The sequence below is a fragment of the Moschus berezovskii genome, chromosome 27 (assembly GCF_049115385.1).
Source record: "Moschus berezovskii isolate FMDL1 chromosome 27, NW_MosBer_1.0, whole genome shotgun sequence".
Classification (NCBI taxonomy): domain Eukaryota; kingdom Metazoa; phylum Chordata; class Mammalia; order Artiodactyla; family Moschidae; genus Moschus; species Moschus berezovskii.
Window position 1 is genome coordinate 34,188,147 of NC_142486.1, and position 16,650 is coordinate 34,204,796.

Below are 16,650 nucleotides of genomic sequence, written 5' to 3' on the forward strand. Positions count from 1 at the left end.
GCATAAAGTTTCTTTCCCGAGTGATGGAAATTGCTTAAAATAAAAGTCCTATAGGGCAGCATGCAAGTATACTCCATCACTTAGTCATGTACAACTCTGTGTGACGCCAGGGACTGCAGCCTCCAGGCTCCTTGGTCCATGGGATTCTCCATGCAAGAATACTGGATTGGGTTGCCATTTCCTCCTCCAGGGGATCTTCCTGACCCAGGGGTCAAACCCACATCTCTTACGTCTCCTGCATTGCAGGCAGATTCTTTACCCACTGAGCCATCAGGGAAGCCTATTTAAAATAAGTGGATGGTGATGATCGAGCAAGTCTGTAAATGTGCTAATAGCCACTGAATGATACACTTAAAATAGGTACCTTGTGTGGTATGTGAATGATATTTTGATAAAGAAAAAAAGCAACAGGAAAAGAAAACAAACAAAAAGCAAGAAGTAAGTAAAAAAAAAAGTCACATTTATAAATTCTTTAGGAAGTGTCCTTATGCATACACACACATAAACACATATACAACCTTATATCATCATGTCCACTGACTGGCTAACACATTCAGTGTTGATCAGTGCTGTATAAAGAAGTAATTACATTGTCTTGGCCCGGGAATTTCTGGAGGGCAAGAATCTAACTTTTTCAATTCTGGACCCATAGCCTATTGGCAGCACTCTATAAATTTTGCTGAACTGATCTGAGAATAAAGGAATTTCATTCCTGCCAAAGAATTGCTGATGGAGAGGCTTCAGGCTCTTTGGCCTGTTGGTCCAAAGTCTGCAGTCTGGCCCAACGCAGCTCTCTCATCCCGGTTCAAATGGTTTGTTCTTTATTTCAAGCCAACCCCTAGAAGCAAATGCCACTTGCAACGGTTTGGTTCAGCCTGGCCTCGACAGCTTTCTGGGTTGTTTAATGTCCTGCCAAATGTAATCACTGAATGGACAAGACACTTGCTTCAGGTCCTTCTGTAAATGGTGAGTCTGCAAACACAGCCTCCAGGAGCCACCATCTGGTGTTCACATATTTCTTCTCCATGGCTCCACAAGCTGCTGTGGTCTTTAGGGAGCCTTTAAAGTGCCATGTTGGACTTTCAGGAGCACCCATGCCACAGATCAGGCCCCCAAATCCCAGACCTGCCCATTCCAACCAGCCCATCAACCACCACGTGGTCCCCATTCAACAGTGCCTGAAAGTGGAGGGACCCAGCTTGATTCTCCACACTTCGCACCACGGAATCTCAGTGAGGATGTAGCTGTACTATAGCACGTGTGCATGTAACAGGGACTTCTGGACCTGATTCTGTGGCAATCACTCTAAGCGAGCTGGGGAGGCCGCCTCTTTAAAAAGGTTGACATGGAGGAGAGAACAGCTGGTAGCGAGAAGGCGCAGGATTCACATGGAAAGTGAAAGTTGCTCAGTCATGTCTGACTCTTTGTGACCCCATGGACTGTCCATGGAATTCTCCAGGCCAGAATACTGGAGTGGGTAGCCTTTCCCTTCTCCAGGGGATCCTCCCAACCCAGGGATTGAACCCAGATCTTCCACATTGCTGGTGGATTCTTTACCAGCTGAGCCACAAGGGAAGAGTTACAGAATTTAGCTCAACATTAGGGAAAATCCCCCAAACCAACAGATCTGTCCCAAACTCAGGAATGCAGGGCGAAGAGCAGGACCCCAGGGATGCGTGTCCCCGTGGTGGGTTCATCCCCCTCAGGCGTGTGACGTGGGGCAAGTCAGTTCCCACCCCTGAGCCGCCTCCTCCTCCTGAAGATGGAGGTGACGTCACAGCTCCAGGAAGGACGCTGGGACGTGGCTTCACTCCTTTGTTCAAAGTGGGGCAATGTCTTTAGCAACAAAGCACTACTGCTCTCTGAGGATCAGCAGGGGATTAAGAGCCCAGAGATTTATAAATGTCATGGCTCCGTCTGCCCGGCAGGAAAGAACCTGGGACTGAAATGTTGCCTCTACAGACGCGGCAGGATCTGTACCCACATGTGTTTGCCAGCATGGACTCCCAGGGGAAAAATATTTGACTCAAACTCAGAGTCACTTCAGACAGAAAATGTAGCAATGAAGGAGCTCGTCTGAAATAAATAGCGATGAAAGCGAACATTGATGGCGCCCCTCATACACGCTGGGTTTGAAGCCCTTAATAAACATTATATCGTTTATATCATCCATTTGACAAATATTTATGGAGGGCTGGTTAGGTGCCAGGTATCATCTGCAGAGGGAGCCACAAACAACACAGACAAATATCGCTACCTTTGGGAAGTTTACATTCTCCTGGTGTATTTTGGGCATGAGGAAGAGGAGGAGAAGGGAATGAATCGTAGACAAAGTACACAACCAAAATATGAAACACGTCAGATTGTTCCAAATGCTGGATAAAATATATCAAAAGAGAGGCTGACAGTGTGCGGTGCAAGTTTAAATGGAGCATTCAGGTAAATTCCCTGGTAGTCCAATGGTTAGAGGACTCTGAGCTTTCCTTGCCAAGGGTGAGGGTTCCACCCCTGGTCGGGGAACTAAGACCCCCACAAGCTGTGTGGACCACTAAATAAATAAATGGGGTGTTTAGGAAAAGCTCACCTTATGTAGGCAAAAACCTAAGGGGATGGGCAAATATCTGGAGGAAGAAGATTCCAGGCAGAGAGACTGTACAGTCACAAAATTGTGTGACCATCATCATAATCCATTTTGGAATATTGCCTTTAGCCCCAAAAGTAATATCATGCTTATTAACAGTCGCTTCCCGTTTCCTCTCTCCCATCCAGCTCCTAGCAACCACTGACCTGCCTGAATGGACACGAGGTGTCTTTCTGGATGACTTTCGTAGTTAAAGGATGAATGGCTCTAGCTGATGTGAAGAGAAGAGACAGTGGGAAGACGCAAGGTCAAAGCTAGGAAGCTGGTGATAGGGCTGCTGTAATAAACCAAACAATCTTCACCTCAGGGGAGATGGGAAATATTATTATGCCCATTTTACAGATCAGCAAACTGAGGCTCATAGAAGTTGACTTAGCCCAAGTCTCAGGCTAGGAAGGGGAAGGGAAATGCCAGGAATCGACACCCGGTCTATCATCACTAGTCCTGCCCTGAGGGTGTGGCAGATTAGATTATTTCCCCTCTCCCTCCCAATTCAAGTTACACTATCCCTTCATCAGTCATGTGACTGGCAATAACCAATGGGCTGCTGGGCTTTAAAAGTACTTAAAAAGTGGGCTTGCCATCTTCTGCCTCTGCCAGCACCAGCTAGATTAAAATTCTAGGTTGATATTGTTGTTTAGTCGCTAAATTGTGTCTGACTCTTTTGTGACCCCATGGACTATAGCTTGCCAGCCTCCTCCGTCAATGAGATTTCCCAGACAAGAATACTGGAGTGGGTTGCTGTGCCCTCCACCAGGGGATCTTCCCGACCCAGGGATCGAACTCACGTCTCCCGCGTTGGCTGGTGGATTCTTCACCACTGAACCACCTGGGAAGCCCATATAGACTCTGACTAGTTGAAGAACAAAGTGCAGGTCTTTGCAGCCTCTTCTAAATTAAAAAAATATCCTGCTTGTTAGTGGTGGGTGGTTTCCAGAACTCTTTTGGACCCATTTGATTATTTAGCCTGGGAAGAGGCTGTTTCTTATTCCTGGTTTTACAGATGGGGTTTGGGGGTCAAGGACAAAGCACCAGCCTCTCTTTCATCCAGGTTGTCTGGGCAGCCCAGGTCTCTAACTGCATGTCTTCCCAGTTCATTTCCAGCCCTCTCCTGCCTTTCAACCCTTCCCTTCCCCTGAAGTGTTCATTATAATTATTTTATAATTAGTTAGCTAACACGCCAAGAGGAATCCAGCAGAAATGTCTGATGGCTCAGACCTTAACAGCTCCCACTAAACTCCAACCCCCCTGCCCCCACAGCTCTTCCCGCTCCGAGGAATTTTCTACACAGCCCTTATCGCGCTGCATTTTAATTGCTCGGCTTCCACATCCACCTCCCTCACCAGCCTGGGAGCTTTTGAAATGAAGGGCCAAACACGCTCCATCTCCAATACCCAGTGTTTTTCACACTGTCTGACCCAGAGAGAAAACCAAGTACGATTTTTTAATAAATTCACACCAAGGCAGCAACTGGATTTCCAATGTTCAGTTCACCTCGATATGCATTTAATCAATTATAAAATGGAGATGCTGACACCCCAAAGAGGTGTGTGTTAAGCATGTCATTTTGATCTTGCAATTTTTCTTTCCTTGTTCTTGCACCAGAGACATTTTACCCTACCCTGCAGTAAAGAGTTTGCCAGTCAATATGCTGGTAGACTTTGTGTATACATGTGAGTGTCTGTGTATGTGTTTGTGTATGTACCTGTCACTGTGTGCATGTGTGTGCATGCATGTGCAAGTGTGTGCAAATGTGTGTCTGTATGTGTGTGCGTGTGGCTATGTACACATGTGGGTAGGCATGAATGTGTCTGTGTGTATATATGAGCATAGGCATATGTGTCTCTATGAGTGCATGTGCATGCCTGGATACACACACGTGTGCAAACCTGAATGTGTGTGACTGGTGTGCATATGCATGCATGTCTGCATACATGTGTGTGTACACATGTGCCTACATGGGTGTGCCAGTGAGCATGTGTGTGCATACTCTCCCCATCTTCTCGTCCCTTCTTCATCTGCCCCCATCTATCTCTCTCCCCTAAAGCTGTTCATTGTTCCTGTGTGACAGACACAGATAAACCATCAGTGCGTGTGTGCTTAGTTGCTCAGTGACAGCATGGGCTGCAGCCCACCGGGCTCCTCTGTCTGTAGGGATTCTCCAGGCAAGAATACTAGAGTGGGTTGCCATGCCCTCCTCCAGAGGATCTTCCCACCCCAGGGATCAAACCCAGGTCTTCTGCATTGCAGGCAGATTCTTTACCCTCTGAGCCACAGCGGAAGCCCAAACCATCAGTCTTTGATTCAACTGTTAGTGAATTTTATTCATTCTGCCTCCAAATATTTATAGAGAGCCTGCTAGGCCCCCAGGCACTGTCCTAGGTCCTGAAAACAAGGAAGGGTGATAAAGACAGAAACCCTTCCCTCCCTTGCATCCCGGTGATTATTTCTATCATACAGTACTGGTAGAAAATAATCAGCTGTTCATAAAACTAACAGGGCTGACATGACATACACTGGAATTTATAACAGGCTATAAGTTGGTAGCAGAAAAGTATTCTTGACACCATTTTGATCTGCAAGAGATTTACACTGGGTAGAAAGGCCACAAAAGAAGGAAACAGGACCCTCCCTGGTACTCCAGGGGTTAAGACTCCACCTGTCCACTGGCAAGGGACACAGGTTCAATTCCCGGTCGGGGAACTAAGATCCCACATGCCACAAGGTGCAGCAGATAAATAATATTTAAATTTTTTAAATTACAATGTACAAAAGGAAGGAAGCAAACAAAAACCTTAAAACAGCAGAAGTTAGCCACAGCAGAAAGTCAGTATGAGGAAAAAGATGAGTGAAACACATTGTTGTAAAATTTAAACGGAAAATAATCGATCGCATGAAAATAATGTCACAACAAACATTTTGATGGGGAAAAAAATGGAAACAGTTTACTTGAGCTATAGAGCAATTTAAGTCTTGGATTTAAAAGGCTTAATGGAATTTGCTCCACGAAACTCTTTGTTGCAGAAAATTAATGTTGCAAGAACTGTCACGGGGGTGCATGTGTAAAAATGTATATGAGGTCAATAGTAGGGGGTGACAGTGGAGACAGGCACACAATACTCTATCTGTGTCACAAGGTTCATTGAAAGATTCAGTGCCTCAGAGGACTCACAGCATCGGATCCGAGCATGGTCAGAGACTACTGGTTTAGCCTCTCTGCTCAGCACTTCTCAAACGTTTTTGTGCATTCAAGTCACCTAGGGGCCTGTTAAAATGCAACAGAACTGGGGCCCTCAGGAGGTCTTGCATTTCTAACAAGCTCCCAGGGGATGCAGAGGCTGCCAGTCTGCAGACCACACTCTGAGCACAGAGGTCTTCGCAGACACTGCTGCTCTAGGACTAAAGCACCCTTCATCCCTCCCAGGGCTCAGATCAGCTGTCCACATGCATTGCGTCATCGCTTCCTGGAAAAGCGACTGCTGGGAAGAAAAGGTCTGCTTTGCAAAAACCTGCAATGCAACTGCAGGACCCCAGGAAGCAACCAAGTCTGACAGAGCCAGTTCCCCGGTATGATTGTTGATTCAGCCATCTGCCTGGGTTCTGGGGACCCTCATTCCCCAATCAGAGAACTTTTAGGGATTCACTAATCAAATCCTTTCCTAACTCCCCAGGGAGAGAGCAAAGCTTAGCTCAAAGAACAAAATCACTAGGTGTAGCAGCAACGAGCTGAAGTGGAAACAGTCTAGACTCTGAAAGCTGAGAGTTCTAGGCTCAAACGCTGACTCCTCCACTCACTGGTCTCAGGCCAGCCAAGACTTTTCTCTGGGCCTCAGTCTTCTCATTTGTACAGTGGGATGATGTGGATGGAAAGAGAAATTTCATATAAAACCTGCAGCCCTTAGCCAATGGAAGATCTGTACATTTTGGATTTTACCTCCAAAAAAGATGGAATCTAGTCCCCGAGGCACAAAGGGATGTAGAGCTGTTTGGAAAGCAGGAGGTTTCATGGCATCCTTTAAATTGTATTCACAGATGCCAATGACTGAATCCCAAGTCTAGCTGACATGAGGCCACAGCCAAAGAACAGGCACAAAAAGGATTATTTTTTCCCACTGCACTAGATGTCTGTTGCTCTGTGCGGGCTTTCTCTAGTTGCGGCAAGCAGAGGCTATTCACTAGTTGCAATGTGTGGGCTTCTCAATTTGGTGGCTTCTCTTGTGGAGAACGGGATCCAGGAGAGTGAGCTTCAGTAGCTGCGACTGGAGGGCTCAGGAGTGTGGACTCCTTGTAGTTGTGGATGGGCTCCACGTAGCTGTGGGTGGGCTCCACGTAATTGTGGCACAAGGGTTTAGCTGCCCCCATGGCATGTGGGATCCTCCCAGACTCAAGGATCAAACCCATGTTCCTTGCATAGGAAGGAGGATCCTCAACCACTGAACCACCAGGGAAGTCCACAGACCGGCTTTTAAAAACAGGAGTCACTTGATTGTTGCTGGGACAAAACAAAGCCAGCCTTGGCAAACACCAGCACTGCTGTTTCTGGACAGAAACTGACTGGTCTCCAGCTTGCTACCAAAATGACTTTACAGTTTCTTTAAGAAAGAAAATAAAAAGAGCAAGTCAAGCCCATTTTTTCCCCTTTCTCAGCCTCCGATGAATCTCAGATCAGTTTCAAAACACTCAGACTTCAGAAGGGTGGGAAACTCAGAGCCCGTGGCTGTGGGGCTGAGTCTGCAATTTTAGGGCATCAACTCCTGGGGGAGCAGGCTCGGCCAGAGGGGCAGGACAAAAGCCATGCTCACCTGTGACACTCTCGGTGTGAGGTCCTCCAGAGCCCAGGGAAGGACATGCCCACCACACAAACCGGAACCACTGGGCTCTGATGGGGGATGAGAGTCCAGGCAGGAGAGCAGATCCAAAGCAAGACCTGAGGTGTTAGAGTGATCAGGCCTCAAACCCAGCTCTGCCACATCCAGGCTGCATGACCCTAGCCAAACCATCTCTACTCTGAACCTCTGTTTCCACATTTGTAAAGTGGAGATAATAGAACCTACCTCATCAGATGTCACGAGACTTAAATGGGTTAATTGCTAAGGCTTGTGTAATCCCCCCCACCCCCGCCCCAAATTCTAATCCTCAAACTGATGTTATTTGGAGGTGGAAACTCTTGGAAGTCATTAAGTCATGAGGCTGAAGCTGTCATGAATGGGCTTAGCTCTCTGATGAATGAGACCCCAGAGAACTCCTTCACCCCCTCCTTCTGCCATGGGAAGACATAGTAAGAAGGTAGCCATCCATAAACCAGGAAGTGAGCTCTCACCAGACACTAAAGCTGTTGGTGCCTTGATCTTAGACTTTCCAGCCTCCAAAGCCATGAGAAAGAAATAATAAATCACCCCAGTCCAAGGTATTTTTAAAAAGTTTTTATTGAAGTATCGTCGCTGTACAATATTGTGTTGGTTTCTACTGTACAGCAAAGTGAGTCGGCTATATGTTTACATATACCCCCTCTTTTTTGTGTTTTTGGATCTCCTTCCCATTTAGGTCACCACAGAGCATTGAGGAGAGTTCCTGTGCTGTACAGCATGTTCTCTTTAGTTTTCTAAGTTATACGTGTGCATGCTCAGCTGTTTCAATCGTGTCCGACTCTGCGATGCTATGACTACAGCCCGCCAGGCTCCTCTCTGCGTGGGATTCTCCAGGCAAGAATACTGGAGTGGGTTGCCATTCCCTCCTCCAGGGGATCTTCCCGACCCAGGGATCGAACCTGAGTCTCTTAAGTCTCCTGCACTGGCAGGCGGGTTCTTTACCAGGAGGGCCACCTGGGAAGGTGCTACCTATGTTACACATAGGAGCAACAGTGCGTTTGTGTCAGTCCCAGAGTCCCAATTCTTCTTGTACCTCCCCGCCTCGGTATTTTCGCTATAGCAACCCGTACGGGCTAAGACAGTTCTTATGCAGAGAATGTTTCATACGCTAGCTGATCCATGAAAGGAGGCAGAGTTCTCACTCCCCCCAGAAATGAACCCTGAGACAAGTACTTTCAGATAGGCGATTTATTTCAGGATGTGACCCCAGGGGACAGGAATGGGGGACAGAAGATGGTGAAACAGTGGAGGAGAGAAGTCTCTGAATGCATGTCCTCAGGTTGGCCACCAACATGCGGTGGGGTTCAGCCAGCAACCAGTTAAACTCCCCTCCACAGAGACCCCAGTTACTGCATGCGACCTTTCAGTTCTACCCTCACTGTTCATGTCCCTGTCTGCTCACCTTCAGAATCTGCCTGATTTCCCACAAAGATACAAAGAAGAAAAAGAATTAATATGAATGGCCATCATCGTGTGTTAGTTGCTCAGTTGTGTCCAACTCTGTGCAACCCCAGGCTCCTCTGTCCATGGAATTCTCCAGGAAAGAATCCTGGAATAGGTCACCATTCCATCCTCCAGGGGGTCTTCCTGACCCAGGGATTGAAGCTGGATCTTCTGCATGGCAGGCAGGTTCTTTTACCATCTGAGCCACCAGCGAAGACCTGAGCTGATATGAATTGAGGGCATGATGTGACCCGAGCACATGATGAAATGTGCAGGCGGTTTGTGTGTCTCACAGAATGACACCCGCTAACAGTTAGGCTTCCGTCCCCAACAGCTATCCCTCCCCAAATTTCTGTCGATCCTTCCACAAGTCCAGGATGCTAAGGCTTGCCATGTTCATTGCTGTGGGAAAGGAGATTGCAGCAGATATTTAGGAAGGGGAGAAGAATCTGTTCTCTGCTTTGGCGTTTCAGCATAAGCTTTTGAAACAAGAGTTTGAGAGACTCGTTCTCTGAGTTTCAAAATCCTAGGTTGTGAGAATCAGAAGTCAGAGCTCTAAAAGACTCTGGGCAGAGAAATGATGCCATTAATAATAGATTTAGGGGAATTTATAATCAATCAGAATGAGTTTTCCTGCCTTCAAGGAGTTGGAGATTGCCAGGATCGAGGAAAGCAAGGAAGATTATATGTCACTGGATCTCTGAGAAAGGGTCCTGAGTCCTGCCCCAACGCTTTCCCAGGTCTACTCCCAGGGGGATAGGAGCAAAAGGAAGAGGACAGGTTTGGGAAACTGAGGAAAGTGAAAGTGACGCTCAGTCCTATCCGACTCTTTGCAACCCGATGGGCTATAGCCCGCCAGGCTCCTCTGTCCATGGAATCTCCAGGCAAGAATACTGGATTGGATTGCCATTTCTTTCTCCAGGGGATCTTCTTAACCCAGAGACTGAACCAGGGTCTCCTTCATTGCAGGTAGATTCTTTACTATCTGAACCACCAGGGAAACCCAGGAAACTGAGGGCTGAGACCTAAATCTTGCTTCCCATGTGAAGGTTGGGGAAAAGCAAGTCCTAAAATGACCCTCAATAATTATTACCACCTGAAGGTCATGCCCTTATGGGAAACCCATCCCCTTGAGTGTGGGTTGGGATTTTTTATTTTTTAGATTCTTTTGATGTGGACCACTTTTTTAAAGTCTTTATTGTATCTGTGACAATATTGCTTCTGCTTTATGTTTTGGTTTTCTGGTCATGAGGCATGTGGGATCTTAGTTCCCGGACCAGGGATCGAAACTGCAGTCCCTGCATTGGCCCTGCAGGGAAGTCCTGGGTTGGGATTATTGATGAACAGAATATGGCAGAAGCAACAAGATGCCACTTCCAAGGCCAGGTTACAAAAACACTGGCTTCTGTTCTGGGTTCCTTCTCTCTCTCTCTCTCTCTCTCTCTCCCCCTCAGAAGCCAGCTCCCATGCTGTGAGGAGCCCCATAGAGAGGTCCACATGGCAAAGAACTGATTCCTCCAGCCAACAGCCAGCAAGAACTTGAGGCCTTCAGTCCAACAGCCATGTCAGTGATGTTGGAAGCAGGATTCTGCAGCCTCAGCTGACATTCAATTGCAGCTTCTAGGGAGACCCTGAGCTGGAAGTACCCACCTAAGCTGCATACAGATTCCTGACTCACTGAAACCATGATCTAATAACCGTGTGGGGTTTTTATAAATTGATACATTTGGATCAATATATAACGCAGCACTAGATAACTAATACACCATGAAGAAGGCTGAGTGGCAAAGAATTAATGCTTTCCAAAGGTGGTGCTGGAGAAGACTCTTGAGAGTCCCTTGAACAGCAAGGAGATCAAACCAGTCAATCTCAAAGGAAATTAACCCTGAATGGTCACTAGAAGGACTGATGCTGAAGCTGAAGCTCTAATGCTTTGGCCACCTGATACAAAGAGCCAACTCACTGGAAAAGACTCCGATGCTGGGAAAGATTGAGGGCAGGAGAAGAGGGCGACAGAAGATGAGATGGTGGGATGGCATCACTGATTTGATGGACATGAGTTTGAGCAAACTCCAAGAGATAGTGGAGGATAGGGAAGCCTGGCATGCTGCAGTCCATGGGATCACAGAGAGTCAGATATGACTTTGCAACTGAACAACAACAGCATGAAAGGTATCCTGACGGTGGCTCTGAGTCAGCCTCTGAGCCTGCCTCTACCTCTGCTTGGCTCTGGAAGAAGCCAGATCATTTCCTTCGGGACAAGATCAGCATAAACAAGTCAATCAGAACCAGAGAAGTGGAGAGGCTCTGCCATCAGTATCAGCCATGTGCGACAGAACTCAACTGAGGTCCGGAGAGGGAAAGGGGTCCCATTGACTGCATGGTTAATGCCTGGCCTGAGATTCCCACATGCCCCAAAGACATCACGTCTTTCACACCCTCAATAGTCCAAGGAGGTTGGTTTTATTAGTTTTATTCCTTTGTTCAGAGAGTTAACACCACTTCCCTAAAATCGATAGCTTGAAAGTCGGGGGATATGACTCAAACAGAGATCACTGGCTCTGAACTCAGGTGCAGAACTTCTATCCCATGCTGCTTGGTTTTCCTTCCCTGGTCCTATGATGCCTGAGGGGTGAGACTGGAAACTGGCTTCCCCGGCCCTGACTCTCAGGGTTATGCAGACGTGATTTGGACTCTCATTTGAGGCACCAGCTAAGATCCAGGCCTGAGACTCCAGCTATTGTTTTCTGGGATTGTTATTTATTGGCCAGCTAATAGACTCAATTGTTAGCAAAATGATCCCCCTTGTTCAGAAAGGAGAAATAAACAACTCCCCAGACACTTAAAAATCAAGCAGCTGCCTGGTTAGAATGATGATAGTCTATGAATAACTTATGAACAGGGGACAGACCATCAAGACTTCCCTGGTGGTCCAGTGGCTAAACTTCCACACTGACAACACAGGGCTGGGGGGGCCAGGTTCAACCCCTAGTCAGGGAACTAGATCCCACATGCCGCAATAAGAGCTAAAGCTGCAATGAAGAGCAAAGATCCTTCGGGCCACAACTAACACCTGGCACAGCCGAATAAATAAATATATATATATTTTAAACTCAACAGGAATTTTCTGGTGATCCAGAGATTCAGTTCAGTTCAGTCGCTCAGTCGTGTCCGACTCTTTGCGACCCCATGAATCACAGCACGCCAGGCCTCCCTGTCCATCACCAACTCCCGGAGTTCACTCAAACTCATGTCCATCGAGTCGGTGATGCCATCCAGCCATCTCATTCCCTGTCGTCCCCTTCTCCTCCCGCCCCCAATCCCTCCCATCATCAGAGTCTTTTCCAGTGAGTCAACTCTTCACATGAGGTGGCCAAAGTATTGGAGCTTAGGATCTCGTATTTTCCCTGCCAAAGGCACAGTTTCAGTCTCTGGTCAGGGAACTAAAATCCCACAAGCTGGACAGCACAGGAAAAAAACAAAACAAAACACTAACTCAATGGATGATGTCCCACAGAATTCACTTGGTCTCTCCCTCCTGTTTCATCCTTGTCCCTCTTCAGAAATCTCCTTGTCTAACTTCGGTAGTCAGAGACGAGAACATGGTGATAGGTTAGCTAGAGCATCCTGGGTGGCTCCGTGGTAAAGAATCCACCTGCCATTGCAGGAGATGTGGGTTCGATCCCTGGGTCAGGAAGATCCCCTGGAGAAGAAAATGGCAACCCACTCTGGTATTCTTGCCTGAAGAATCCCATGGACAGAGGAGCCTGGTGGGCCACCATCCATGGGGTCACAAAGAGTCGAACACCACTTATCAGCTAAAACAACAACAGCATAAAGTAAAGAGCATTCGAACTTATTGGAAAAGGGCCAATACCCCGCTTCATGCTCTATCAGTCAGCATGAGCCAGATTTAGCTACAGGAACAAGCAGACCCAAATCTCAGTGGTTTAACATTACAAAGAATTTTATTTCTCAATCATGTGTTTCCCTGGGTTAGCCTAACTCCACTCCATGTAGTCACTCAGGCATCAGGCTGTTGGAAGCCCACCAACTGGAATGTGAGCCTCCTCATTTGCTACAGCTGGGAAAGAGAGGAAGAAAAATGCTCCATTTCTAAAGCTCTCAGCAAGTAAAGGACTTCCCTGGTGGCTCAGTGGTAAATAACTTGCCTGCCAGTGCAGGAGACATAGGTTTGGGTCAGGAAGATCCCCTGGAAAAGGAAAGGGCAACCCACTCCAGTATTCTTGCCTGGAGAATCCCATGGACAGATGGCCTACAGTCCATGGGTCTCAAAAGAGTCGGACACGACTGAAGGACTAAACAACAACAGCAAGCAGCATGGTTCCTGCCAGCTCCAAGGGGTTTGGGGAATGTGGCTTTCCACGCGTCCAGGAAGGACAGGAGAGCCTGTCTTTGGAGAGTACCAGTGACTAACACTTTCACTTTTCAGTAATGGCAGCCACGGTAGCCGCAGCATCTCCACTAGAGTCATAAGCCTGTCTCATGCAGTGGACCCTGCCCATGCATGGGAGACATTCATAAACACAAAGTTGCCCTAAAGGACCTTTCTCTTTCTTTTCTCTCCACAACAAAATGAAATATCTCCTATCTTCTTGGAGCCACGGAACATGCACCCTCCATTTGTTCCAGGATACAATAGTGCTTGGTCAACTGGCACTGGGCAAAATCAAAGGATGTTGGTGCTTCGAGGGGCCTCCAGGATCATTAAGGCTTGAGTTTTATTGGGAGCAGTTGAGGACAGAAAGATCCAGAAATAGATGGAACAAATCCAGAATTAAACTTTTATTCATCCCTTTTAACAAACATCTTTGAGCGCCTGCTACATCCCAGGAACTAAGTTTTAAAAATAGGGAGACAGAAATATATGAGACTAGCCTTGTCCTCAAAAGGCCCTTGGAAGCAGGGTGGGAGAGATATTGACATGGGAGCAAATAAACGGCAGTGAACAGCACTGTGAGTGTGCACGTGTGTGCGTGTGCGTGTGTATGCATGTGTGCATGTGTTTGTACAAGAGAGAAAGAGGGATTGATTCTAGGTCCCCTGTTGGGACAAAAGAAGAGAAAGGAGGAGGGTGCCTCTACCCTGCACGGCGAAGGTCAGAGGAAATTTGGGGGAGGAAGTGAGGCCTAATGAAGCTCTGAAGATTAGTAGAAGCTTGTTAGGTGGGGGTGGGCCAGCACTCCGGGCACAGAGGATGGTGTGAGCAAAGGCAATTTCTGCACCCAGTTATTATATCCAGGTCTCTAGCATGACATCTGACATTCCCCACCCTGCTCCCCAGGGTCTAGCGCAGTGCCTGATACACAATAGACGCTCAATCAGCACCTGTGAATGTGCACACGTGCTCAGTCACTCAGCCGTGTCTGACTCTTTGTGACCCCAAAGACCTCTTTGGAGCCCACCAGGCTCCTCTGTCCATGGGATTCTCCAGGCAAGAATACTGGAGTGGGTTGCCATGCCCGCTTCCAGGGGATCTTCCCGACCCAGGGATCGAACCTGCATCTCTTATGTCTCCTGCATTGGCAGGAGGGAGCTTTACCATTAGCACCACCTGGGATGTATCTCATGTTTATCCAGAACGCTGTGACTGTCGTGTTGTGGCCTCAGGATAAAGGATGTGAAATCTCGTGACTCTAGTGTTCCTTAAAGAGCAGGACCGGATGGATGGTCTTCGCCTGTCCCCATGTCCTCCACCTGTCTTCTGTCTGTGCAAAATTTAGCCAAAGAATAAGTTTAATCAGAGCAGTGAGAAGATGCAGAAACAAAGAGGTATAGAACAATAATAACAGTCAGTAAGCAAAGTCAAGGACCTTTAGTTCCTCTTCATGAGCTGCAGATAATACGCTGAGTCATGTCCTGTGACCTGTCTTACAGATACTGAAATCCCCACAGGGTGGAGACGCTAACTACCTGATGACCAGACTGTAGCCATGACATAAGCCGCCACAATTCCAAGAACTGGTCTCAAAGAAATGGAAACAAACTGACTTTGGAACTGAAGATTGACTGTACTCAAAACAATCAAGATGACGCTGATCAGACCACCACATGACCAATTTCAAGATGACTGGCAGACTTGACTGTGCTGTTTCTACATGTAGCCCCCTCCCTCTGCCTATATAAGGCTCTTGCAATGAGGGAGTAGGGAGGGAGGCAGCCTGTAGACAAGAGTCCATCCTCCCCTGGTTGCCAGCATCCAAAATAAAGCAAACTTTCCTTTCCACCAACCTTGCCTCTTTTTTGGCTTTTAAGCCGCAAGCAGCCAGATCCCACTTTTGGTAACCACTTATTCTGCAAGTTGCTTCTCAGCTGTCCTGGGCAGGTGAGGCTGGGGGAAGGAGGGATCCCAAAGCGCTGGTCTGGGCATTTCACAGCATCCAGCCTCCCCAATCTCCACGTCTCCAATCTAGAAACTCAGCATGAAAAGCACTCATGCCTTTTCCTCCTGCTGAAGGGTGGTTCATTTACACTCACCTGTGCTCGCCTCAGAGGTTAAAGCGTCTGCCTCCAATGCGGGAGACCCGGGTTCGATCCCTGGGTCGGGAAGATCCCCTGGAGAAGGAGATGGTAACCAACTCCAGTATTCTTGCCTGGAGAATCCCATGGACGGAGAAGCCTGGTAGGCTACAGTCCACGGGGTCGCAAAGAGTCGGACACGACTGAGCGACTTCACTTTCACTTTCTTTCACTTTGTGCTCGCCTGTTAAGCCTTTTGCATCTGTGTCAGCCACAATTTAACACAGAATGTGTTGCTTAAGCAGTACTGCAGTTATGATGCGAAGAGGAGGAAAATGCAATTCGATCACATTTAGTCTGTTTTAACTGCTGAAGGTGGGCTCCCCTGGTGGCTCAGAGGTTAAAGCGTCTGCCTCCAATGCGGGAGACCCGGGTTCAATCCCTGGGCTGGGAAGATCCCCTGGAGAAGGAAACGGTAACCCACTCCAGTATTCTTGCCTGGAAAATCCCATGGACGGAGAAGCCTGGTAGGCTACAGTCCACGGGGTCGCATAGAGTCGGACACGACTGAGTGACGGAACGGAACGGAACTGCTGAAGGTAAAAGGAAATCATTTTCATACCCGATTTTTTAAATTTCTGTAAGTTACTCTGATCAGGAATAAAACCCAGTTATTTCCTTGGTTTCCCTGATGGCTCAGCAGTAAAGAATCTGACTGCAGTGCAGGAGATGCAGGAGACACGGGTTCAATCCCTGGGTCGGGAAGATCCCCTGGAGGAGGAAATGGCAACATGCTCCAGTATTCTTGCCTGAGAAATCCCATGGACAGAGGAGCCTGGTGGGCTACAGCGCATGGGGTTGCAAAAGATGGACACAACTGAGCAACTAAAGAGCAGCAGTAGCAGCATTAAGCCTAACCAGCTCGAAGCCCAGGTAGACAACTGATAGATGATTTACTGAATAAATAAATGATGCCCTTTTCCCCCCAATTTAAGTTTCCCTTCCTCTTGTCTCCCTCTCAACTTCATCAAAATCAACCTAAAACTACCATTTGCTATGAAACTTGAATTCAAGACACCTTCTCCAGCATCTTGGAGCTCCAGTCATTGGGAAGGGGAAGCTGGAGGCTTTGTCTTTTCACAGGCTTGGCTTATTCCATGAGATGTTCTTTATAAGGGATGATTTTACTACCATCCTTATCACCAGCCCACTTCCTCT

At 47.6% G+C, this 16,650-nt stretch overlaps 1 long non-coding RNA gene across 1 annotated transcript in view; it reads right to left on the reverse strand.

Annotated features, from left to right (window-relative positions):
- LOC129545366 (uncharacterized) overlaps nucleotides 1-16,650 on the reverse strand; it is a 112,479-nt gene that overhangs the window by 77,487 nt on the left and 18,342 nt on the right. The window lies entirely within an intron of this gene.